Source organism: Heloderma suspectum, chromosome 1 (genome assembly GCF_057233095.1).
Source record: "Heloderma suspectum isolate Gila_16-S chromosome 1, 16-S_ref, whole genome shotgun sequence".
Taxonomy (NCBI): domain Eukaryota; kingdom Metazoa; phylum Chordata; class Lepidosauria; order Squamata; family Helodermatidae; genus Heloderma; species Heloderma suspectum.
Genome location: NC_139458.1, coordinates 356,271,430 through 356,297,370, shown reverse-complemented (window position 1 = coordinate 356,297,370; position 25,941 = coordinate 356,271,430). Strand labels below are relative to the sequence as shown.

Sequence of the window (25,941 nt, the reverse complement as noted above, 5' to 3'; positions counted from 1 at the left end):
TAGTGCGGTCACTGAACTTGAGCCGGACATCCTCGAGAGTGAAGTCAAGTGGGCCTTAGGAAGCATTAGTAACAACAAAGCTAGCGGAGATGACAGTATTCCAGCTGAGCTATTTAAAATCCTAAAAGATGATGCTGTTAAAGTGCTGCATTCAATATGCCAACAAATTTGGAACACTCAACAATGGCCGCAAGACTGGAAAAGGTCAGTTTACATTCCAATTCCAAAGAAGGGCAACACCAAAGAGTGCTCAAACTACCGCACAATTGCACTCATTTCACATGCCAGCAAGGTGATGCTCAAAATCCTACAAGCTAGGCTTCAGCAGCATGCGAACCGAGAACTACCGGAAGTACAAGCTGGGTTTAGAAGAGGCAGGTTTAGAAGAGGTTTAGAAGAGATCAAATCGCCAACATTTGCTGGATCATGGAGAAAGCAAGAGAATTCCAGAAAAACGTCCATTTCTGCTTCCTTGACTACGCTAAAGCCTTTGATTGTGTGGATCACAACAAACTGTGGCAAATTCTGAAAGAGATTGGAGTACCAGACCACTTTACCTGTCTCCTGAGAAACCTGTACGAGGGTCAAGAAGCAACGGTAAGAACCGGACATGAAACAACCGAGTGGTTCAAAATTGGGAAAGGAGTATGACAAGGCTGCATATTGTCGCCCTGCTTATTTAACTTATATGCAGAGTACATCATGAGAAATGCCGGGTTGGATGAATCAGAGGTCAGAATTAAGATTGCTGGGAGAATTATCAACAACCTCCGATATGCAGACGATACCACCCTAATGGCAGAAAGCAAAGAGGATCTAAAGAGCCTCTTGTTGAGGGTGAAAGAGGAGAGTGCAAAAGCTGGTTTGAAACTCAACATGAAAAAAACGAAGATCATGGCATCTGGCCCCATCACTTCCTGGCATATAGAAGGGGAAGAAATGGAAGCAGTGACAGATTTTATTTTCTTGGGCTCCAAGATCACCGCAGACGGTGACTGTAGCCATGAAATTAAAAGACGCTTGCTCCTTGGGAGGAAAGCTATGGCCAACCTAGACAGCATTGTAAGAAGCAGAGACATCACCTTGCCGACAAAGGTCCGTCTAATCAAAGCTATGGTTTTCCCAGTAGTAACGTATGGCTGTGAGAGCTGGACTCTAAGGAAGGCTGAGCGCCGAAGAATTGATGCTTTCGAACTGTGGTGCTGGAGAAGACTCTTACGAGTCCCCTGGACTGCAAGGAGGTCAAATCAGTCCATCCTAAAGGAAATCAACCCTGAGTGCTCACTGGAAGGACAGATACTGAAACTGAAGCTCCAATATTTTGGCCACCTAATGCGAAGAGAAAACTCTCTGGAAAAGACCCTGATGCTGGGAAAGACTGAAGGTAAAAGGAGAAGGGGACGGCAGAGGATGAGATGGCTAGATAGCATCACCGATGCAATGAATATGAACTTGAGCACGCTCCGGGAGAGAGCGCAGGACAGGAAGGCCTGGCGTGCTATGGTCCATGGGGTCACGAAGAGTCGGACACGACTGAACGACTGAACAACAACAACATTCACTCTAAATGTGTTCCATCATCTGCTCTTATTCTTTGTGGATCTGGGAAGAGTCAGTGGAGAGAGTTGCAGTGTTTTAGTTATGCACATGAACTCCCAACTTTCTATGTTAAATTAGGGGCTCCCAACTATTCTATGTGAGACAGAATATATACCTACCTACCTACCTACCTACCTATTCTATCACATATGTTCCTTTCTTCGATACATAAGTGTGAAATTGCGACTGAATATGGGAAGCAAGCAGGAGAGTTGATACACAGGCTCATCTCTTTTATTTAGAATACCATCTCTTATGGATAAATGAAATGCAGACATCTTTCATGTCCAAAGGGATCTCTATGCACTGATCTCTTACAGCAAAAACATCAGAGTCTTGCGGCCCCTTAAAGTCTAACACATTCTGGCATTTTGTGGACTGATGTTACGCTCATTCAGTAGCATCAATTACTCAGTGGATTATTAGGTGTGTGAAGTTCCCCCCCCCCCTTTCACCCACTCGAACACATATTGTTCTGGCAGACATTTTGTTAGTATTGGACGTTGCTTTGGTAATGTTCAGGCAGAGATACAACTTATGAATGCTATGACTAAGACATAGAGTGCCTCCAATCATGTACCTGATGCTTTCTCCTTGCCACTGAGTATCTTTAGCCAGGTCTTCTAATCTTTGGAATGGGGGAAGTCTGTCAGAGGGTGTGGCCTGCAGGCTGGTTTGAACCTGAGCACCTTCCTTGTTAGCAGTTGCTCTTTATCTCATAGAAAACTTTGGGGTTCAATACAGCGTAGTCCTAGCAGAAGTCTGCTAGCATGATGGGACTTCTTCCCTCTCCTCCTCCTCCTCGTCCTCCTCTCTGCAGCCCTCTATGCCCCCCCCAATCTCTTCTGGAGGGTTTTCCAGCCCTCCAGATCAGATTTTGAGGGCACACAGAGGGCTGTGGGAGGGAAGAGGAATTGCCCCACCCCAGGTCGCACCGTGGGAATGGCTTCTGTCAGCGGAACAATCCTTGGTCTTATACTCAGTGTTGAAAATGGTTACCATCCAGACAAAGTTATGTATACTTAAGACCAATTGGTACCCTTCCATTTTTAATGGTATCATGTAAAGAATGATATGCATGCACACCACTAATTTTGCCTTCTTTACAAATCAAAACACAGCTATAAAATGGGACAGTTGAGTAGTTTGCTTACTGTACTTCCGTGTGCTACAACTAGCTTGTTTGCAATTCGCTTCTCTAAATATGCATTTAGAATAATTTTTTAAGGCGCAATCCTATGCATGTTTAGACAGAAAAAATCCTTCTACTCTCAGCAGAAGGCTGGGAGTTGTAGGACTTTTTTCTGACTAAACATGTATAGGATTGTGCCTTTACAGGCCATAGTGCCACTGAAATTTAGCTTTTACTCCTGTTGACATATATGAATAAATGAGCAGTGCCTTCAGATTTTTTCTGTATAATCCTGATTTGTTCTGATATCGCAATGAATCTATTATTGTTGTTCAGTCGTTCAGTTGTGTCCGACTCTTCGTGACCCCATTGACCATAGCACGCCAGGCCTTCCTGTCCTGCGCTCTCTCCCGGAGCGTGCTCAAGTCCATATTCGTTGCATCAGTGATGCTATCTAGCCATCTCATCCTCTGCCGTCCCCTTCTCCTTTTGCCTTCAGTCTTTCCCAGCATCAGGGTCTTTTCCAGAGAGTTTTCTCTTCGCATTAGGTGGCCAAAATATTTGAGCTTCAGCTTCAGGATCTGTCCTTCCAATGAGCAGTCAGGGTTGATTTCCTTTAGGATTGACTGATTTGACCTCCTTGCAGTCCAGGGGACTCGTAAGAGTCTTCTCCAGCACCACAGTTCGAAAGCATCGATTCTTCGGCGCTCAGCTTACCTTATAGTCCAGCTCTCACAGTCATATGTTACTACTGGGAAAACCATAGCTTTGATTAGATGGACCTTTGTCGGCAAAGTGATGTCTCTGCTTCTTACTATGCTGTCTAAGTTTGCTATAGCTTTCCTCCCAAGGAGCAAGCGTCTTTTAATTTCATGGCTACAGTCACCGTCTGCGGTGAACTTGGAGCCCAAGAAAATAAAATCTGTCACTGCTTCCATTTCTTCCCCTTCCATATGCCAGGAAGTGATGGGGCCAGATGCCATGATCTTCGTTTTTTAATGTTGAGTTTCAAACCAGCTTTTGCACTCTCCACTTTCACCCTCAACAAGAGGCTTTTTAGATCTTCCTCGCTTTCTGCCATTAGGGTGGTATCGTCTGCGTATCTGAGGTTGTTGATAATTCTCCCAGCAATCTTAATTCCAACCTGTGATTCATCCAACCCGGGGTTTCTCATGATGTACTCTGCATATAAGTTAAATAAGCAGGGCGACAATATGCAGCCTTGTTGCACTCCTTTCCCAATTTTGAACCAATCGGTTGTTCCATGTCTGGTTCTTACTGTTGCTTCTTGACCCTCGTACAGGTTTCTCAGGAGACAGTTAAGGTGGTCTGGTACTCCCATCTCTTTCAGAATTTGCCACAGTTTGTTGTGATCCACACAATCAAAGGCTTTAGCGTAGTCAGTGAAGCAGAAATAGATGTTTTTCTGGAATTCTCTTGCTTTCTCCATGATCCAGCGAAAGTTGGCGATTTGATCTCTAGTTCCTCTGCCTCTTTGGAACCCAGCTTGTACTTCCTGTAGTTCTCGGTTCGCAGACTGCTGAAGCTTAGCTTGTAGGATTTTGAGCATAACCTTGCTGGCATGTGAAATGAGCGCAATTGTACGGTAGTTTGAACACTCTTTGGCGTTGCCCTTCTTTGGAATTGGAATGTAAACTGACCTTTTCCAGTCTTGTGGCCACTGTTGAGTGTTCCAAATTTGTTACCATATTGAGTGCAGCACTTTTAACAGCATCATCTTTTAGTATTTTAAATAGCTCAGCTGGAATACTGTCATCTCCGCTAGCTTTGTTGTTAGTAATGCTTCCTAAGGCCCACTTGACTTCACTCTCTAGGATGTCTGGCTCAAGTTCAGTGACCACACTATCATGGCTACCAGGGACATTCAGATCTTTCCTGTATAGTTCTTCTGTGTATTCTTTCCACCTCTTCTTAATCTCATCTGCTTCGGCTTAAATTGAAGAACGTAGGGAAAACCACTAAACCATTCAGGTATGACCTAAATCATAACCCTTATGAATATACAGTGGAGGTGAGGAATAGATTTCAGGGATTAGACCTGATAGACAGAGTGCCTGAGGAACTATCGACAGAGGTCCGTCACATTGTTCAGGAGGCAGCAACTCAATCCATCCCAAAGAAAAAGAAATGCAAGAAAGCCAAGTGGCTGTCTGAGGAGGCTTTACAAGTAGCTGAGGAAAGAAGGGAAGTGAAAAGCAAGGGAGAAAGGGGAAGATATATCCAACTGAATGCAGAGTTCCAGAGAATAGCAAGGAGAGATAAGAAAGCCTTCTTAAAGTTAAAGTTCTTAAAGTTTACATTCCAATTCCAAAGAAGGGCAACGCCAAAGAGTGTTCAAACTACCGCACAATTGTGCTCATTTCACATGCCAGCAAGGTTATGCTCAAAATCCTACAAGCTAGGCTTCAGCAGTATGCGAACCAAGAACTACCGGAAGTACAAGCTGGGTTCCGAAGAGGCAGAGGAACTAGAGATCAAATCGCCAACATTCGCTGGATCATGGAGAAAGCAAGAGAATTCCAGAAAAAGTCTATTTCTGCTTCACTGACTACGCTAAAGCCTTTGACTGTGTGGATCACAACAAACTGTGGCAAATTCGGAAAGAGATTGGAGTACCAGACCACCTTTCCTGTCTCCTGAGAAACCTGTACGAGGGTCAAGAAGCAACAGTAAGAACCGGACATGGAACAACCGAGTGGTTCAAAATTGGGAAAGGAGTACGAAAAGGCTGTATATTGTCGCCCTGCGTATTTAATTTATATGCAGAATACATCATGAGAAACGCTGGGTTGGATGAATCAGAGGTCGGAATTAAGATTGCCGGGAGAATTACCAGCAACCTCAGATATGCAGACGATACCAGCCTAATGGCAGAAAGCGAAGAGGATCTAAAGAGCCTCTTGCTGAGGGTAAAAGTGGAGAGTGCAAAAGCTGGTTTGAAACTCAGCATTAAAAAACGAAGGTTATGGCATCTGGCCCCATCACTTGCTGGCATATGGAAGGGGAAGAAATGGAAGCAGTGACAGATTTTATTTTCTTGGGCCCCAAGATCACCGCAGATGGTGACTGTAGCCATGAAATTAAAAGATGCTTGCTCCTTAGGAGGAAAGCTATGGCAAACCTAGACAGCATAGTAAGAAGCAGAGACATCACCTTGCCGACAAAGATTCGTCTAATCAAAGCTATGGTTTTCCCAGTAGTAATGTATGGCTGTGAGAGCTGGACTATACGGAAGGCTGAGCGCTGAAGAATCGATGCTTTCGAACTGTGGTGCTGGAGAAGACTCTTACGAGTCCCCTGGACTGCAAGGAGGTCAAATCAGTCAATCCTAAAGGAAATCAACCCTGACTGCTCATTGGAAGGACAGATACTGAAGCTGAAGCTCAAATATTTTGGCCACCTATTGCGAAGAGAAAACTCCCTGGAAAAGACCCTGATGCTGGGAAAGATTGAAGGCAAAAGGAGAAGGGGACAGCAGAGGATGAGATGGCTAGATAGCATCACCGATGCAATGAATATGAACTTGAGCACACTCCGGGAGAGAGCGGAGGACGGCAAGGCCTGGCGTGCAATGGTCCATGGGGTCACGAAGAGTCAGATACGAATTAATGACTGAACAACAACAACAATTTCTATAGTAGCAGTACCAGGTGCCATGGGAAGAGAGCTTCTTCCTGCTACTGCTGGCTGTTACGTGATGTGCTCTTGTTAGACTTGTATATGGACTTGCATGCACTCTAACAAGACCTTCACACCTGCTTATAAGGAATCTTTAGACATTGGCAAATAGAGCGTCTATGGCGAAGAAGACAATTCCCACCCAAAGATATCCACACTCAGACTGTCAGGATTGATTCTGAGTGTATGGAGATAGTTAGCAGTTCAGATTCAGAAGGGGAATGGCCAGAACCGGGGGAGGCATTTTCCTGAGTGAGTTCATATATGGATAGGCATGCTTCTCAGGATGCTAGCACCCAGATCGCTGGGCCTGAACTGCCCTCCCCCCCATGATAATCCAGCAGCAGCAGGAGGAGAGTACGGGGCATGACCTGAGGGATGCTAGACTGCGGCGCAGAGTGAAGTAGGAAAAGTTAGAGGTGGAGCTCAGAGAGTTGACCCGAGTGGCGTTGCGTGAGGGTCGACGTAGAGGGGCATCACTGGATGGAAGAGGTTTCCCTCCCTAAGTTATTCTAGCCAGCAAGTCCCTGTTCAAACTGCTAGCAACATCGTAGCTCCCATTTCGATTCCCTGCTGTCATTCCTTTGTAGCCTGAGAGTCTTCGGGGATTTACATCTGTAATGAACCTGTTGATAGTGAATTGAAGGCGTGATACTGAAGCCTCTCTTCTTGTGTGTGTGCATGAGAAAGTGGGGGCCAAGGGAACATGACACAGACAGTATTGGAGAGGATAATGCCACAATGGCACATTTATTGAGATTTACAGAGATTCAAATGCACAACCTGATGTTGGGAGAAGTAGCTGAGCAAATTGATTTGTTAACATCTACACCAGTTGGGTAACCTTCACTGAGTTATGCCTTGGTGGGGAAGTTAGCTGCATTCTTGGTGAAGCTGAGCTCCAGGCCTAAAAGTAGCTTTCAAGACTGTGGGAAGGTGTCTTCCCAAGGCTTGAAGCACACACAGACACACACACACACACACACACACACACACACAGGTGAAAGAGGGAGTGGAGGTTACGACGTGTACTAAGAACCTCCAGAAGCAATGTGCCTTTCCTTGTGCTGAAGCTCTTTCTTGCAGACAAGAACCAGGGACTGTTGCAGCTCCTGGTCTCAGGTGGAGAGGAAGGAAAGCAGGAAGCCTTGGCTAGGGGAGGCAAGGCACCCGCTGATGGCACCTTGCTTTGGCAAGCAAGGAGCCCAGTGATTTCAGCGGGAAGGAAGCTGGTCCTTCAGTGATTTCAGCATGGAGCTTTTCCTCTGGGCGGAGAGACTCTGAGTGATCTCAGCAGCAGTGTGGCACCTTACCCTGGGGGGTCAGGCACCCAGTGATTTCAGCAGCATGGCCCATGCCTCTGGGAAGATGGGGACTGGGGACTGCCCCAACCTGAGGCTTCTTATACAGTTCAGAGAAAAGCTGTGACATCTCAACTTGGATGAACCAGACACCTCTCATAGGCACTGGAAATGGTGTGGCTTGCTATGGGATAAAGCCTGAGCTGGCCCTTCATCCCTCATAACAAAAGAGGGTGCTTGGGGATGATGGCTGCACTTGCTGGAAACAAAAGCCCTGCTGGGCCCTTCTTACTATCTCCATTCTGTTAACAAAAGATGACCTCAACAACAGGTGTTAAGGCTGGAGTGCAACAACAGGAGCACATTGCAGGCAGTTGACCAGGTACCTTAGCAGATAACAGTCTTCCTATCCAGCGCATTCATGTTTTGCTCAGTGTTTACCCTCACCGTTGCCTTTGGGGAATGCATTTGTCAGGGTGGAAACTGAGCTGATAGAACCCCAGAGCAGTTCTGATTCTGAGGAGGAACAGCAATCCGTGGGAGAGGAGCACGCTCATCTCTCACAGGCACAGCAGCTGGCAGAGATTCCTCCTGCTGGCATTCCTGAGATAGATAGTGACTCTGGCAGCGAGAGAGTACGGGAGGGGGGCTTGTTGGACGCTCGATGCCGATGCTGGGAGTGACGACAGCTGGAGGGCGCGGGGTCCTCCAAACGGGGACCAAATGGGGACCAACTGCCTAACCTGGAGCATAGGCTACTCTGCTGTTCCTTGCTTAGTCACTGGTGATTAGCATCTGAAAGAGTCATTAAGTTGTAAAAGGATTAAAGCCTTGAAAAGAATCCTTTTGTCTGTGTCTTGAGTTGGCTATTGGAGTAGATTGAAAGAGGCCACGAGGGTGCTCCTGACAGCTTTTGAGGAACTCCTTTGGAACTGAATGCCTTGATCTAGTCTTAAGTGATCGTGATTGCTGTCAACCACATTCCTGTGCCTTTCTCCCACCTTTGCTGAAGCTGGGGGTGAAGACGCCTGGCTTTGTGGCTGTGTCTCAAAATGGAGTCAGTACTTGTCAGGGATCCCAAGCCCTCCCACAGAGTAGTGAAGCAACAGAGACTTGCTTAGCCATCCACAAGCTCTTTATTCAGTTAATTGCACCTCTTCACACCTAAATCGACTATAAAGGCTGGGAGCTGCCCATTGGGCCTAATTAATAAAGTAGAGCTTTTGCTAAGAGAACTACTGAAGCAGGGCAGTTGCCTTTGAACTACTGAACGGAGCTTTCACCATGTGTCACAAGCTTTTTCTGGGCTCCTCCCTTCAGGGAGGATCCTCTTGACTCACCTTCTGATGGGCTGCCACTCTGGTAGAATGCCTCCCACCTCCTCTCAACTCTGCCCGCTTAACTTGGCGGCAAGCTCTGGCATCTGTCAATGCCGGTCCTTCTCCCCCTGAGACAGAGAGAAGGTTCCCATGGGGAGGGGGGAAGATGGTCTCTGAACCTGGTCTTCCTGGTTGATAAGCCCTTGGGAATGTTCTTCACTGACTCCTGGAGAGTCTTGGGGAATTTCCTCCCTCACTCCCTGCCCTGCCTAGGCTTCTTCTAGCTCTGACTCTGACTCCAAGTCAGAAACCAGACCAGGGAGCCTGGGCCCAATCCTGACAGTACTCTTCACCCCAAAGAAGGCTACTTTGTAACATGGCACATCAGCAGCATAGGATCACCCCCTTAACATGCTAATTTAAATCCCATTTTAAATGTATTATATTTTCTTCTTCAGAAATCTTGTGATTTATGTAATACAGCATTATACCATAATTTACAGCAGCATATGCCACAAACATAACTAATGTCAAAAAGATGCCAATCAGCCTGCCAAGTTAAGTCTCGTGCTGTGGGAGTACTTTGCACTTTAAAGTAGGCATATTTTTATGCATAATGTAAATAATGTCCTACTGTATATTTGTAGTTTGAAGACTTTATTATTAGCAAGAAGCAATCGATTAAAACCAGGCAATAAACTTTACTGCTGTTCCCTGAGGCCCATAATATTATTTTGCAAAGAATGCATTTTTTGTTTCTAATCATCTCATTAAGATATAATGATCTTCTTGCATTATCTTATCAAAATAGCTTGTTAATTGGTAGGAATGAAGTAAAGACTCATCCAAGTCCTGTCTCTGTATATTTCCACTGAAACCGTTTGAAACTATATGGGAATACAGCTTAAAAATGCTATGTCAGTCTTATTGACTTTGTTCTCACTGTAACAAAAAAAAGAAGAACCTAGCTTCAAATAATGGCAGGAATGGTGTTTATCATTGCTTTGATCACATCACATCTTATACACAATACAACTTTAAAATGATTGAATTACAATAGAAAAATCATGTGTATATTTAAATTAAGAAACTCAAGGCCGAGGCAGAACAGCAGACAGAGTGCTTCATTGCAACAATGCTGAAAGCAGATCGGGAAAAGAGAGATTCCACCATGCTCTTCTTCTTTGGGTGCAAGTTGTTGGTGTGACAGTTCACTGCATGGGGCTACAGGGAGGCATAGGGCTTGTGGCGGATCTTGTCTACAGTTGCCAGTTCTAAGGATTTGAAATCTTAGGGGAGGGGTTTAGTCTCCTTCTCCAGGGGAAAGGCTAAAAGCTTAGTGAGAAGGGACAGAATCAGTTGGACTGGGTGTTTTCTTCTTGGCTCAAAAGTTCTGCCCCAAGTTCCAATGTGACCCATTGTGTTCTACCATCTGACCTGTCAGCTACAATCTTGTCACCCTAGTAGGTTCTTCCCCCTGACTTATGAAACACCATCCCTTGGCTCTCAGACTCTGCCGCCTAAATCTCAGGGTGCAGGCTGTAGGGAACCTGGCAAACCTAAATTATAACCCAAGCAAGCTTGTATGTGATCCCTGGAGTCCAGGTTGTGTACCCTAGAGTTGTACTCCTGGACCCTGCAAAGGTTTATTGGTCCAAGTGACTAGGACACCTTCCTTTACAGATCACTAGTGCCTTGCTAACCCAGCCTCTGTCTCTGTCCTACACCACTCTTAACTGCACAGCAGCTGGGTCTGACATGGCAACTGATAAAGCCTATTAGCTGGACTTTAGTACAAGTAGCTATTCTTTCATATCAGGGCAGGGTGAGGCTTCCCCTTGGCTTGAGTTGAGATCCTGAGCATATACTGGGCTCTTTCCCTAGCCATGATCCTGCTAAGACATCTTCCACTTGAATTCCTCCAGCAGTGATGCTATGATGCTCTTTAATGAGCTTCCTCCACGCATTGAAAACTCGGTTGTTCAGGCAGGCATTTGGGGTGGGTTAGGGTATTTTTAGGAATACGATGTTTAAATGTGTAATTTTACTGTTTTAAACTGTTTGTACAGCCAAGGCTGGAGTTGAAGAAACATTAACAATCTCACATATGCAGATGATACCACTTTGATAGCTGAAAGCGAGGAGGAGCTGAAGAACCTCATGACGAGAGTGAAATAAGAAAGTGCAAAAAGCTGGGTTGCAGTTAAACCTCAAAAAAACCAAGATTATGGCAACCAGCTTGATAGATAACTGGCACATAGAGGGAGAAAACGTGGAGGCAGTGACAGACTTTGTCTTTCTAGGCGCAAAGATTACTGCAGACGCCGACTGCAGCCAGGAAATCAGAAGACATTGACTTCTTGGGAGGAGAGCAATGACAAATCTTGATAAAATAGTTCAAAGCAGAGACATCACACTGACAACAAAGGTCCGCATAGTTAAAGCAGTGGTATTCCCCGTAGTAACCTATGGCTGCGAGAGCTGGACCATAAGGAAGGCTGAGCAAAGGAAGATAGATGCTTTTGACCTGTGGTGCTGGAGGAAAATTCTGAGAATGCCTTGGACTGCAAGAAGATCAAACCAGTCCATACTCCAGGAAATCAAGCCAGACTGCTCACTTGAGGGAATGATATTAAAGGCAAAACGAAGTACTTTGGCCACATAATGAGAAGACAGGATACCCTGGAGAAGATGCTGATGCTAGGGAAAGTGGAAGGCCAAAGGAAGAGGGGCCGACCAAGGGCAAGGTGGATGGATGATATTCTGGAGGTGACGGACTCGACCTTGTGGGAGCTGGGGGTGGCGACAGCAGACAGGAAGCTCTGGCGTGGGCTGGTCCATGAAATCACGAAGAGTCGGAAGCGACTGACCGAATAAACAACAGCAGCTGTTGTACATCGCTCAGAGTGGCTGGATGACCGGCCAGATGGGCGATTAAGAAATTTAATAAATAAATAAAATGATCAAATTGTGTAATATAACTTGAGGGCTCCATAACTTGCACATAATACTTATCCTTATAACATTTCTGTGCATATAGCCTTAATTACAATCATATATTGTAAATTTATAGGGAGGGGCTGAATTTGGAATGTTAGTGAAAATAATCTGCCTGAATTGGTCAAAAACTAGCAGTTAGCTTGTTAATTTAGGGCAGGGACACACAAATGTTTCAGCCCCAAGGGAACATCACATCAAGAATGTGATGCTGGCCTGAGGCTGCATACATACACATAGGGCTAGTGCCAGATTCCAGTGGGCCCTTGGCATAGTGCTGCCAATGCCCCCATCCCCGCCACCAGCCTCCCTTCATCCAGTGATCCTGAAAGAGATGTTTTCCTTGCTGCTAGCAGCGGTGGGAAATGAATGATCTATATGAAGATCTCTGGGAGAGGGAGTGGAGGGTATAGGCAAGTGGGGAATTCACGGGGGGTTAATAGGGCCGAGCAGGCCCCATGCTCCAGGTTGTGTGCCCTTCCTTTAGGGCATCGGTGGGGAACTGGCAGCCCTCGTGGTCTTCCTGACCAGCTCACAACCTCCCCTTCTTAGTCCCCCCAGCTCCTGTGCAGCAGTTTGGCTTCAAAAAAAGAAGTAGTATCTGCTGGTGCCAATGGAAGCTTTTTAAAAGCTTAGTTGCAGTACTGGTATGTGTGGTTTTGAGGATGGGTTGCAGCTGGGGAGGAGAAATTTAACCCTCCTTTCCCTGCACATTATGGCTCCCAAGAAACCACCCCCTGCGTGGCAATTAGGGTTTTTAAAAAGCTTCAGTTGGCACCAGTGGAAGTTTTTTAAAAATCTAACTGCTATGTTGGGGAGGGTCTTCACAGTTGTGGAGCAAAGGGTTAAACTTCCCATGTGCTGCCCCCCCCAATTGCCCCCTGTGTGGAAATGATTGAAAAAAGTCTCCCATTGATTCCTAAGGGAGGTTTGAAAAAACTTAATTGCTGTGTATGTGGCATCTTAGTTTGTGTGTGTGTGTGTGTGAGAGAGAGAGAGAGAGAGAGAGACAGAGAGGGAGGAACGATGGCCCTGTCCACTTTTGCTTTGGTCCCACCCACTGCTCATATGTGGCCCCTAGAACAGAGGTGGGCAGAAGGTAGATCAGGATCTACTGGAAGATCTTTTGGTGATTTTCAGTGATTCGGCAAGGATTTCTGCCTTCAAATTGTTTGATAATTTATTTATGTATTTATTTGATTTGTGCCCTGCCTTTCTACCAAAAAATGGTACACAAGTTGGCTTATAGGCACAATTAAAATTGAATAAAATAATAAAATGCATTGAAATACAATAACTACATAAAAATTACAGAATAAAACATAAAAAACAGACCCACTTACAGGCCTAAGGTCTTCTTTGAATAAAGTGGTCTTCACCTGCTAGCAGAAGGACAACAGAGAGTGAGCGAACCAAGCCTCCCTTCGGAGGGAGTTCCACAGCCAGGGAGCAGCCATCAAAAAGACCCTCTCTCAGGTCACTACCAAAAGCGCCTCTGAAGGCGGTGGTCTCAAAAGAAGGGCTTCCCCAGAAGATCTTAAGAACCGGGCAGGCTCATATGGGAGAAGGAGGTGTTTCAGGTAGTCTGGTCCCAAGCCATATAGAGCTTTATAGGACATAACCAGCGCTTTAAATTCTGCTTCGAAACAGACCGGGAGCCAGTGGAGCTGCTGTAACAAGGGGTCATGTGCTCCCTGAAACTAGCCCCAGTCAACAGTCTGGCTGAAGCATTCTGGATCAACTGAAGTGTCTCAACAGTTTTCGAAGGCAGCCCCACATAAAGCGCATTATAGTAGTCCAGACAGAATGTAACTAAGGCACGTGTGACCATGGCCAGATCAGGCATCTCTAGGAATGGGTGCAGTTGGCACACTAAACTCAGCTATGCAAACGTATTCCTGGCCACCATTGATATCTGAGCATCCAGGTTCAGGCTGAGTCCAACAGTACACCCAAACTGCAAGCCTGAGTCTTCAGGGGGAGTGTAACCCTATCCAGCACAGGTCAAATCCTTGTTTCTTGATCTGCCTTTCGACTGACCAAAGGCACCTCTGTCTTGTCTGGATTAAGCTTCAGTTTGTTTGCCCTCATCCAGTCCATTACTGACATCAGGCACTGATTTAGAATCAGAACAGCTTCCTTTGTTTTAGATGGAAAGTAGAGAAAGAGTTGGGTGTCATCAGCGTACTGGTGGCATCCAACCCCCGAACTCCGGACAATCTCTTCCGGTGGTTTCATATATATGTTAAATAGCATGAGGGATAACATGGAACCTTGAGGGACACCACAGGCCAATGACCATGGCATCGAACAGGAATTCCCCAGCAACACCTTCAGAGATCGCTCCTTCAAGGAGGACTGGAGCCACTGTATAGCCGTGCCTCCCATCCCACATCAGACAACTCAGAAGGATACCATGGTTGATGGTACTGAAAGCTGCCAAAAGGTCCAGCAGAACCAACAGGGACACACTCCCCCTCTCCAGCAACAACAAAATGTCTCACCCCCCCAATTATACTGTTGAAATATAGGGGTGTACGAAACCCCGCTTACCTGGCTCTGCCGGGTTCCGCAGGTGGGAGGAGGCGATCCGTTCCTCCCCCCGGAATCCTTGACGGGGGGGGGCATCCGTTCCTCTCCCCCGGAATCCTGCCCGGCCGGCTCCGCTCCGCAGCTAGACCGCGGAGCTGCTGGCCGGGCCAACCCGCAGCGGGGCCTCCAGCCACCGCCGGGCTGCTGCGGACACAAATGGCATCTTGCGTAGGGGACACCATTTGTATCCCTACGCAAGCCCATGATAGGCTATGTAAATATTTACGTAGCCTATCACGGCTAAAGCAGGGACGCAAATGGCGTCCCCTACGCCATTTGCGTTCCTGCTGTAGCCGTGATAGGCTACATAAATATTGACATAGCCTATCATGGGCCGGCGTAGGGATGTAAATGGCGGCTGCTACTGCGGCCGCCATTTGCGGCCACAGCAGCCCAGCAGCGGCCGGAGCCACCGGAGCGGGAGCACAAGCCGCAGCCAGGTAGGCTCTGTTTCACGAGGCTTTCGTGGGGTGGTGGGGCGGGGGGCTCCGTTCTGCCACGGATTCCTGGGGGCCAAATTCACTGGAATTTGGCCCCCCTGGGATCCGTGGCAGAATTCTCTAACATCCCTACTGAAATAAAGAACACTTGGAGTAAAGGTGTGGATTTTTGTATGGAAGGACTGTGAGGTCAGTTATAGTACTTGAAACAAATTTCTGGGCTCAGAATTCTTTAATTCTAGGTCTTGAATGGTAAGCCTTTCACACCTGACTCTGGTTGATATTTCTTGAGGTTCTAGTGAAAAACAAAGTAGATCCCACTAGACCAGTGGTGTAGAACCTCCGTTAGCCAAAGGGTCAATTCCATTTCAGTGCAGCCCAGTGGTGGGTGGGGCCAAAATGCCAGCATATTTTAGCTGAAAGCTCTTACTGTCAGTAGCTAAGCCTTAGGAGAGGCATTTCAACTTTTGAGAAGGGGGGGACTGCGCAAAAGTTGGGAAACCACCAAATAATGAGTGGTGGGGATGTGGTAGGGCTGGATTGGGACCACAGGAGGGCCAGATTTGGTCCCAGGGCCTGAGGGTCTGCACCCCTGCTCTAGACTGGCATCTGCCCACCCTTCCCCTGGAAGCTGAGTCACAAAGCGATGTGGCTTTCGGGCTGAACCCACCCATGCTTTAGAAATTTGTCCTTAATTTCAGTGAAATAACATCCTAAGAGGATCCTTTACTCTGAACAGATTATACACAAAAAAATTAATTTGTATCTACCTTCATTTCATCACTCTGGACTCTCTTATAATTCTTAACAGCCATTTTCAATGCACTGTAACATAAATTGCAATTTCACAGACAAACCGAGCTGCAGAAAACAATTGCTTTTGTTCAGTCCCAGCCCATTCCCCACAAAGCCTTGAATCTGGATTTGTGTGTGTGCATGTGCATTCTAGTAAACTCAGTCACCACGTTTTTAGAACATCACTATGGAAATGAAGTTTTACCAATCTTGAAAATGAATGTTCAAACATGGATAAGTATTTCTTTAGTTACATTAATTATGCAAAACAGAAGACCTATCGGTTTTAATAAAATCACATAATTAAATGAGCATGCCTTTCTTTAATTGGGTAGTGAAAGCACTGGCCCAGTTGGCTTTTAGTGAAAAACAAAAACCATGCCCCCCCCCCCCGGGCCCCAAACAGTGGTGAGAATATTTCCCTTCTTTGTATTCTTAGAATCGTGGAATCATAGAATAGTAGGGTTGGAAGGGGCCTACAAGGCCATCATATTTAAAATATTTAACAGTAGCATGTTAGACATAGATCATGAAAATTCGAAGCAGACTGCCCTGTTTGAGTGAGTTGCTGTTTGGTATCAATAAAGAGCTGCAAACTGTCTCTTGGGATGGTTCCTGACTAGGACAGGAATATATGGCCCAGTTCCCCATACTGTTTCTGCTGTGACAGAAAGGTCCAAAGACAGTGCCATTCCACCTCATTTTGGTATGAAGGGGCATTTCTGTGAAATAGGTCCTCCGTGGATAACTCAAAATGCATGTGTGGAGAAGCTGGAAGAGTCCCCACCCCCCACCCCCATTAATGTGCTAACTTCACATAAAAATGCAAGGTCAAAGGCACCATGAGCTGAATCGTATCCTGAAAAATAATCATGTGAATCAAGTCTGTGTGAGAGAAGGGGAAGTGGAAATTCCAGAAGTCTGCATCTTATAGGGCAGATGTCGGCAGAATTCGAGCTTTCAGGATCTACTTTGGGTTTTACTTGAACTCCAAGACTTACCAGTTGGAGCCAGGTGCAAAATTGGGGGTGGGAAGGAAGGAAGGAAGGGGAGATCATACACTTAGAATTAAGGAACAGGGCACCTTTTATTATCCGTACAAGAACTGAGTGCAGAGTTCTTTCACTCAAAAAGGTTTTCTTCATTTTAACAGCCTAATTTATGATGGGAGGGGGAGTCTTGTTGTTTTTAAAAATGGGAGTCAGAAACTCTTGCTGATCTACTGTGAATCATCCAGAGATCTACTGGTAGATCTTGATTTACTTTTTGCCCATACCTGTTGTAATGAGACTTATCTTTTATTTTAAGAATTTTATTCCACCACATGTCTCAAGCTGAGCCTCCAGGAGGGTAACTGACAATATTTAAAACAACTGCATTGTTGTTGTTGTTATAAATATTTTCACAGTACTAATTTAGAGTAAACCAGAAAAGCTGCAAAAAAGCTGCAAATGCAAGTCCCCCCCCCCCCGCACTATTCCAGGAAAATAAAGATGGCAGCTGTAATTGCAGCTGCTGTGGGGACTGCAGCGGGGGTGGGGGCAGGCAGCTGTGGGGCCCCCACAGTTGTCACTAGTGGCATGGGTCACTTAAGCATTTTCTTTGGGGAGGGAGTTATGAAGAATAGATACCACTTCTGGGAACCCATATTACTGTAATACCTTTATCGGGCCAACCAAAAAGTCAAAAAAATGTGAAAGCTTTTGGGAGCTCCAGATCTCTTCATCAGGCAAGATGAAGGAAGGGGCTGGGGAAGGCTGACCGTGTTGAAGTCAAGGTGTCTGCGTGATCAGAGCCTTGATATGGAATGGAGCAGGAGGGGTCTGTAGAGATTCCAGTAAACCACTAGCACTTCTGAGAAGGGTCTGCTCCATGTGGGCAAATCAGTTTAGCCTTAAACAAGGCTGACTTTTGGAGCCGTGTGGAAACAGTATCTTGCACTAATAATAGCTGTACTGGAGTGGGTTTTCCCTTTCTTCACTTGCCCAGTCTACCTAGCCTGAATACTGCAGGCTTCCTATTACCCTATACCTCACAGAGCTCCTATTACCCTGTACCTCACAGAGCTCCTATTACCCTGTACCTCACAGAGCTGGGAGCCTGAGGAGCTCTGGAAGCCAAGGACTGCAACATTATATGTATTTATTTATTAAATTTAAATACCTTGCTTCAATTATTTCCCCCCCAGGATAGGTCACATAATTATCAGTAAAATACAGTAACAACAACAACAACAACAACATAAAAGCAGGATGAAAAAACCATCTGGCAGAGATAAACTGCATCAGTAATTAAAAAGGAAATAGAAAGGTCTCTACTCAACACCTAAAAGATAACAACGTTGGGTCCAGATGAGCCTCTCTGTAGAGACGGTTCAACAGGCAGGACGCCGCAGCTGAGAGAACCCTCTCTCAGGTTGCTGTCCACCTTACCTCAGCTGACAGGGGTGCCCAGAGGCGGTGGCGCACATAGGTAATTTTAGACCCTGGACTTCATGGTCTAATGAAGGGCCAACTTTAGATAGCCGTATGTATTACTTCTGTTGTGAAGCTAACTAACACTTCTCCCCTCCCCACCATTCCATGCTTCATAACTGCTTCTCCATCCCTGATATGTTAGAGCAAAAAACAAAATAAAACTGTTTGCGAACCCTGATTTAAAAAGAAAATAAATATTCTGAGCATGTGCAGTTTTGCATTTTAAACTCAGCTGATTCATGGCACCATCATGACTACAGGAATAAAATGGAGTTTGTTTTTGCAGGCTTGCTGCAAAACACATTTACTTGGGAAGAAGCGCTGTTCTGTTGTAGAAATGTAAAAATTTGAAACGTACTTTTAAACTAAAAAACCCAAAATGAGCATCTGTAACCATGTACATGCCTGGTCAGCTGCCCCGACTATAAAATGTTTTTTTTTTAAATAAGAAAGGCTGCTGTGGTGGCAAGTAGCATCAGTCTTGGTGGGCCCCTTCATGCCCATGCTGGCCCAGGTCCTGACTCCAGTCTTGTTTGCCATCACCTTCCTCTCTCTGGATGGCCATTTGGGGGGGGGGGGCTGGGCTGCGGGGGCGCTGGACCTTGGCGCTGAGGTCCAGCCCTAGCTGCACTACTGCCAAGAGAGTGCCTTTGCCATCAGTCACAGTACCCAGGCAGGTTGATGTGAGAGAAGACCTTTCTTCAGGCTACCTGATCCAAAGCCATGAAGGGCTTTGAAAGTTTGCACCAGCACTTTGAGTTGTTGTACTCAGAGATGGACTGGAAGCCAGTGAAGAAAAGTGTGCACTAAAACGAATTGGAATGTAATTCATAGGTTCATCTAGGTTTAACTAGGTTCAGCAATGACAACAAGAAAATTCCCTCCATATTATCGTTTAGTCTAGTATAATGTTCCTTCTACCAATGGAATAAGAATGAATTTGAAGGAGAAAAGAGTTCCTGCCTGCTAGTGCTTTAGCTGCAGGCTGATAAATAGTGTGGTTTGGAATCAATTTCAGCATTGATCTGAAAGATAATCCTCTTCACAACCCCTACATCCTGGAGTTTTTACTGTCAGATGTGAAAACGAATGGCAGCTTCTAAATAAAAGACAGAGAGAGAGAGAGAGAGAGAGAGAGGAAATGAGAACTGGGCGTTCTCAAAAGGGGATGCCGTTCTTGTCACATGTGAGATAAGGCGGTGTCAAAGTTTCTGGGGATCGGGCAGATGGAGGTGGAGACTCCAGTTAAACCGAAGAAAATATTTTTTTCCCAAATTACCAAAAAAAGCTGCCCATATATTCTGAAACTGAAAAATTAATCAAGTTGATATCTAGGATTTTTAAAAGTACAGTACCATAATGTAACTTGCTGTGTAACAACCTATAGTATACCTGATCGATTATGGACACACAACACTCCAGTGCAGAGGGCTTGCCAATATGCGGGTCTCTTTGTGCTTGGAAGGGCTTGCAGTTTCCTGGCCCCAGTCGTTTTGTAGAAATGTTTCCTTCTCTCTGAAGGAGCTCCTTCAGGGAGAAGGAAACATTTCCACAAAACGACTGGGGCTGGCCAATTGAGTGCCAGCCATTTGGTGAAAGTGTTTCCTCCTCCCTAAAGGGGGCCCTTCAGGAAGAAGGAAACACTTTCACCAAATGACCAGCATTTAATCGGCTGCGGTAGCAGGGACAGGAAGGGGAGAAGGGAGTGCAGCTTCCCTCTCCTCTCATCCTTGCTACTGTGGTGGCGGCGGAAACAGGCCCTGGTCGTTTTACTCAAGTGTCTGAAGGAGCCACTTCCATAACTGGGGCCCGTCCCAGCTGTGGTAGCAGGGACAGGAGGAGGAAAGGGGAAGCACATCCGCTCCTCTCATCCACGCTACCGTGACAGCAACGGTGACAGGCGGCTCAGTGAGAGAGCAGGCAGCTGCATGCTTGCCCAACTTGGCATATGCCAAGTTGGGCAGGCATGGGCGGCCATGAACTGGCTTCTAGGGGGCCGGGCCGATGAGAAGTCACTGGGCTTTGAGCCCCAACTGGATGCCCATGCTACCCCTACTTCCATCTCTTCCTCCTAGGGAAGTCAGAGAATTCTGCCACGGACTGAAATGGGATCGAATTCCCTTCAGTCCGTGCCACGGAATCCTCTGCGGAACGGCACCACGAGGTCCTTTCGAGCAAGCAGTCATGAGGCTTTTTTTCTGTCATTCGCAAAGAGTCACGAAATTTTCATAAATAAAAACGCAGTGTAGTATATTTCGATAATAAATACTTAAGTTTTTTTAAAAAAATGAATTGTGCTCACCACCTTGTTTGTGGGTGTTCTTTTAAAATTGAAATCCTCTGCCTCCATTTACTTTCAGCCCAAACACTTCCTCTTCCTAGGAGCTTCCCAAAGGAAGGCTGTCTTTCTTAGGTGTGCCTGAGCGATGCACTCCTTGTTTAAAGCAACGCTGTTTTGAAGAAAGAAAAAACCTTTTAAAATGACCATGCTGGTCCTGGAGCGGCATGGTCATTTTAAAAGGTTTTTTCTTTGTTTATAACAGCGTTGCTTTAAATAAAGAGTGCATTGCTCAGGCACACCTAAGACAGCCTTCTTTTAGGAAGCTCCTAGGAAGAGGAAGTGTTTTGGCTGAAAGTAAACGGAGACAGAGGATTTTAATTAAAAAGGAAAAAAACTTAAATATTTACAAAAAAATAGCGATTCCTACGGAAGTTATGCAGACTCACGGAGATGGCTGGGCACCGGAATTACGGTTGTTGTTATGGATTTATCTTTGTTAATTTTTGGAGTGGAAAAAAAAATTCTGGGGGCTTGTGAACAGCGGAACGGAGCACTGGCCGCAAACTGCGGAAGTCAAGTGGCACAGAAGGTACACAATTCATACATCCCTACTTCCTCCTTATTGATTTTCTATGGTAAGAAAAAACAAACAAGTGGGGAAACATGGGAGGGTTACAGTGGAAGACAATGACATCTGGACCTCTGTCAAATCCTATGAATGAGACAATATGATTGCACAATAAAAACGTTGTCTGGAAGTGCCCTGTCTCTTTTTTCTTTGGAATTTGAGGATATGTGATTGCTGAATTAATTAGTTCTCCATAATAAAGTCTTTAAGTGAGCAACTCTACTGGGATAGGTGGCCACCTCCGAACTCAGAGGCAACCGCCTATCCAATGCAGGGCAGGAGAAGCGCGGAGGGGATTGTCCCCTCTGCACTTCTGCCGCCCCGCATTTGCGGCTAGATAGCTGATTTTGGCTGTCTAGCTGCGGGAAGTCGGAGGATGGGAAGCAGCGGCCAGACAACATGTTGGATGTGTCGTACCAGATTTCCGCCTTCCCTGCCTCAGCACGCCCCTAGGAACACCCTGGTTTTGCTGCTCCGCACTCCTCTTCTGAGCGTGGAGTGCGGGGCTATTCCATGCTGCCTACAAGGCAGCATGGAAGGGGTGAAGGTTGGTTCTTGAGGAAATGACCTCAGAGAGCAGGCTCCGAGGTCAGTTCCTGGGAACCGACCTATCCTATGGCCGTCTAGCCTCTGACTAGCGGCCATAGGATTGCGCCCTAAGAATATATATGAGAACAAAGCATTGTTTTTGTGGTGTTTTGAGGTCTTTACCGCAATGTATAAAAGAAAGTACAAATACTGAAGAAATGCAAAGCTATGGAAATTAACCGTAACTTCTGACTGAAGTTAGTTAGAAGTGGCATTTGCAACTAAGCTTTTTCTTATTTGCTTTTAACAATATATTTGGACTTACTTGATACTATTGGAATTTATGCTTATACTAGCTTGGATTAATTTTGCTATTTTTATTGATTTAATTAGGCATATGACCCTTGGATTACATTAATGTTTTTATTGGCCAAATCGATACAAATTTTATGAGTGCTTTTAAGCATAAATGTCATTTCTTTGCTTCTGAATGAACTTATTCCAGTCCGGGGGTGGGGAGGTGGGCAGAGGGTTAGCCTCCATTCAAAGGAAATACTTTTGTGCTTAGCAATTCTCGATGGTTGTTTTTTTGCTTCACATCCATATTGTTGTCATTGTCGTGCCTCTCGGTGATTGGCCGTATTTTGATATTCCCGTTTACAAAACAAAAGTCTTTAGTCATTGGAAGATGAAAACATTTCCACAACTGAACTACATAGTAAGTGTGTTGGTTTTATAGAAAATGCAAATAGAAAATGCTCAAGCTTTTGCAGTGAAACTAATATAATATCTACACCTAACATTGCTCTGAGAAAATGCTTCTATACTAGATGCACATCAATTTTCAAGTCTCCATCTTTACCCATCTTCAAATTCTCTCTGTCAGTTGCTTTATACTGATTATTTTAGGGATAGATCCATTTAAGAAGCATTGCCTAGAACCAATTCACCATGCATTGCTTACTTGTAGGACTTAATAGTCCCAATTAACAGAGAAAGGAGATGGTTTAATTCCTTCTTTATTTTATCTGACATAAAAACCAAGTCATATAGAGATAATCTACAATTCTACTAGGATGGAATAATTTGCTACTGGAGGTCATAGGTGCATGTCTGCTTCATGTATACCAGGGTAGGCAAACATTTGGGGCTGTAGGCATGTTTTGCAATTTGAGAAACTATTCTGGGCACCATCACAAAATGTCTACTATGGATGGCATGACACAGGACAAGTAACTTCGCCAAAAGGCTGAGTACAAAGCAGAGGTGGGCTCTGAGCCCCAATGCACTGAACATCTCCTTTGGACCCTCACGTTTTCTGCACCAACCGAATCCTATTTCACAACAATCCTAGCTGCCAGTAAGAAAATGTGTTAATAAAAAAAGGGGGGCTAGGGCACCTTGGTGGGCACCAAGAAAGGTGTTGGGGGTGTGAATACCACTGAGACTACCCCTGATTTAAATGAATAGAATTAGGCTAAAGATTGGGAGAAACAACATTGGATGATGGGTGCCCATCCCCAAACCCTAATTCTGAGCTCTGCTTCATGCCTCATTGAGGAGCTCCAAACCCTGGCAAGCCTGTTCAAATCTGAGATGATGCTTTGCCCTGGGGAGAGGCTCACCCCATGAAAGGAGGCTAGGTGTCTCTTGCCATTTCATGCCTGTGCATGTATGTTTAAAAGCAAGCTGAGCCAGGAGCAAAGGGAAGGTACTCACTGCAGGCTTTTAAGAAGGCCTTGAAAACATTATTTTACCGTGGCCTTCTCTTGATACGGCTGCTGCTGTTGCTGTTGTTGCTGCTGGTTTTATTGTTGGCTTTTACTGTTGTTTTTATCGCTATTTAACTGTGTTTATGTTTTCATCACTTTTAATATTTTAACTGTTTTATGTATTGCTGTAAGCCTCCTTGGCCCTGAAAGGCAGTCAAGAAATGTTTTAAATAAATACATAAGACAAAAATCGTGGCAAGAAGGCAGAAGGAGCTGGCAAGCCCTGACAGTATTTAAGCTGCTTAACTTGTTTCCTGGTTACACATGACCTCCATCTTTGGTAGGTGCTTTTTGCAAAATCCACACAAATTGAGTGATGGAAGTGCGGTGTTCCAAGGTGGTTGCTGTTGTTAATGTAAACACTAAACATAATAAAATGTTTGCATGGCCATTGAAAACATTGCATTACTACAGTACTTATTTACTTCATAAATAAAAATGATTGCACTGCATTTCCAATCATCAAGTTGTGTGGATTTTGGATACAGTGTTCCAGGTGACTGTCTTATTCATGTCAAGGATGGAAGTAAATTTGTTAGGTAAACTGCTTCATTATTTAAACCACTTAAAGATGTTGTTATAACAAGTGGTATACAAGTATTATTAATAAAATAAATTTGTGTCCTGTAGATATTATAGAAATTTTGGTCAACTGTTATGTTTTGCTTGCTGGTAATATATTGGAAAGGAAAGGTTCCTCCTGTGCAAGCACTGGGTCATTACTGACCCCTAGAGGGACGCCGCTTATGCTGGCGTTTTCATGGCAGACTATAGCGGGGTGGTTTGCCATTGCCTTCCCCAGTTGTGACTACCTTTCCCCCAGCAAGCTGGGTACTCATTTTACCGACCTCGGAAGGATGGAAGGCTGAGTCGAGCTGAGCCGGCTACCTGAGACCCAGGTTCCGCTGGGATCGAACTCAGGTCATGGGGAGAGTTTCGGTTGCAATACTGTCGCCTACCACTCTGCGCCACACGAGGCTCTGACATAGGACCAATTCTAGCTTTGAACAGTTTTGATAATATTTATTGTATACTAGGGATGAACAAATCTGTTAACTTCAGTTTCTCTCAGTTTCCAGTTTTTCCAATCTTAAGTTTTGTTCATCTTGAACTTTGAGATTTTTTTTAATCACATGGAAATGCATAAGCATTTTTGTCCAAATTTCTCCCAATACATGCTTTTTTCTAAGCATGGTTGCCTAATATACACATTTTTAGAAGCATTTCCCCCCTAATATAATGGATTTTTGAACATTATTTTCCCCAATATGCACATTTTTATTTGCATTTTAAAAATTGGATAGCTCCATTGCAAAATTCAGAAAAGTGCGAATTTTGAAGGATAATGAGTTTTGTTTTGCATAATGGTTTAAAAATGCAAAATTAGGAAAATTCACGTTAAAATGTGAACTCAACAGATTTCTTCCCCATCCCTATTGTATACTAATCATAGGTTATACACTCCTCCTTTCTGATGTGCTTGGTTTTCAAACATTTGTTTGTTTTATTATTGAGTTGACAATCAATTTAGTGGTTTTAATGTGTAGGTGATAGCATTCTCAAATCCACATGGTATCATCAAGAACAAAAAACTCAGCTCTTTAGATTGTACAATGCATCAACCACACGGTGAGAATAGCATTCCAATTGTGTGGACAGTGTGTTTGATTTTCCAGTCTGAAAGGAACAAAAAAGTGACAGATCTGGCTAGGGCTGTTATGCATATGTTGTTCAACACATGCTGGAGTTCCACAACTTGATGCTTTGCTGTTTGAAGGAAACTTCAGCAAATGTAATTCTGGTCCTGGAAGTGAGGCAAATTTAGCTTCAGATTCAGCCTTGTGTAGGGGTGCACGAAAGTCACTTACCTGGTCTCGCAGCTTGCTTCGTGGTGGGGGGGAGGCGCTTCGCTGCTCCCCCCGAAGTTCAGGCCGGGGGGGGAGGCTTCCCTCCTCGCCCGGCTGAAATTCAGGCTGGGGGGGGGAGGCTTCCCGCCTCGCTCAGATGAAATTCAGGCCGGGGAGGAGGCGCCTCGCCTCGCCCGGCCGCGAAATACAGAGTTAAAAAAAAACACGACCCCGTGATAGGCTACGTGACGATTTAGGTAGCCTATCACGGCTAGATCTGCAAAGTCAGCCGTGATAGTCTACGTTAATCGTCACGTAGCCTATCACGGATGACTTAAAAAAAAAAAAACGCGTACGCAAATGGCGGCCCCCATAGGGAGCCGCCATTCGCGTTCCTTATTTGGTCGCTGTAGTCTACGTAAATCTTTATGTAGACTACGGCGAAAATAAGGGCAACGCAAATAGCGTTGCCCTTATTTTCGCCGTAGTCTACGTAATCTTTACGTAGACTACAGCGACCAAATAAGGAACGTG

General features: G+C 45.2%; 1 protein-coding gene and 1 long non-coding RNA gene across 2 annotated transcripts in view; both read left to right on the top strand.

The window, feature by feature from the left end:
* LOC146359723 (uncharacterized) overlaps positions 1–25,679 on the top strand; it is a 100,294-nt gene extending 74,615 nt beyond the window's left edge. Inside the window, exon 3 of the long non-coding RNA XR_014786756.1 lies at positions 11,120–25,679. This is a non-coding gene — a long non-coding RNA (uncharacterized LOC146359723). The remainder of the gene's footprint in view (positions 1–11,119) is intronic.
* The window catches only part of PRKN (parkin RBR E3 ubiquitin protein ligase), a 1,219,260-nt gene that overhangs the window by 100,747 nt on the left and 1,092,572 nt on the right, over positions 1–25,941 (top strand). The gene's annotated exons all lie outside the window — the stretch shown is intronic.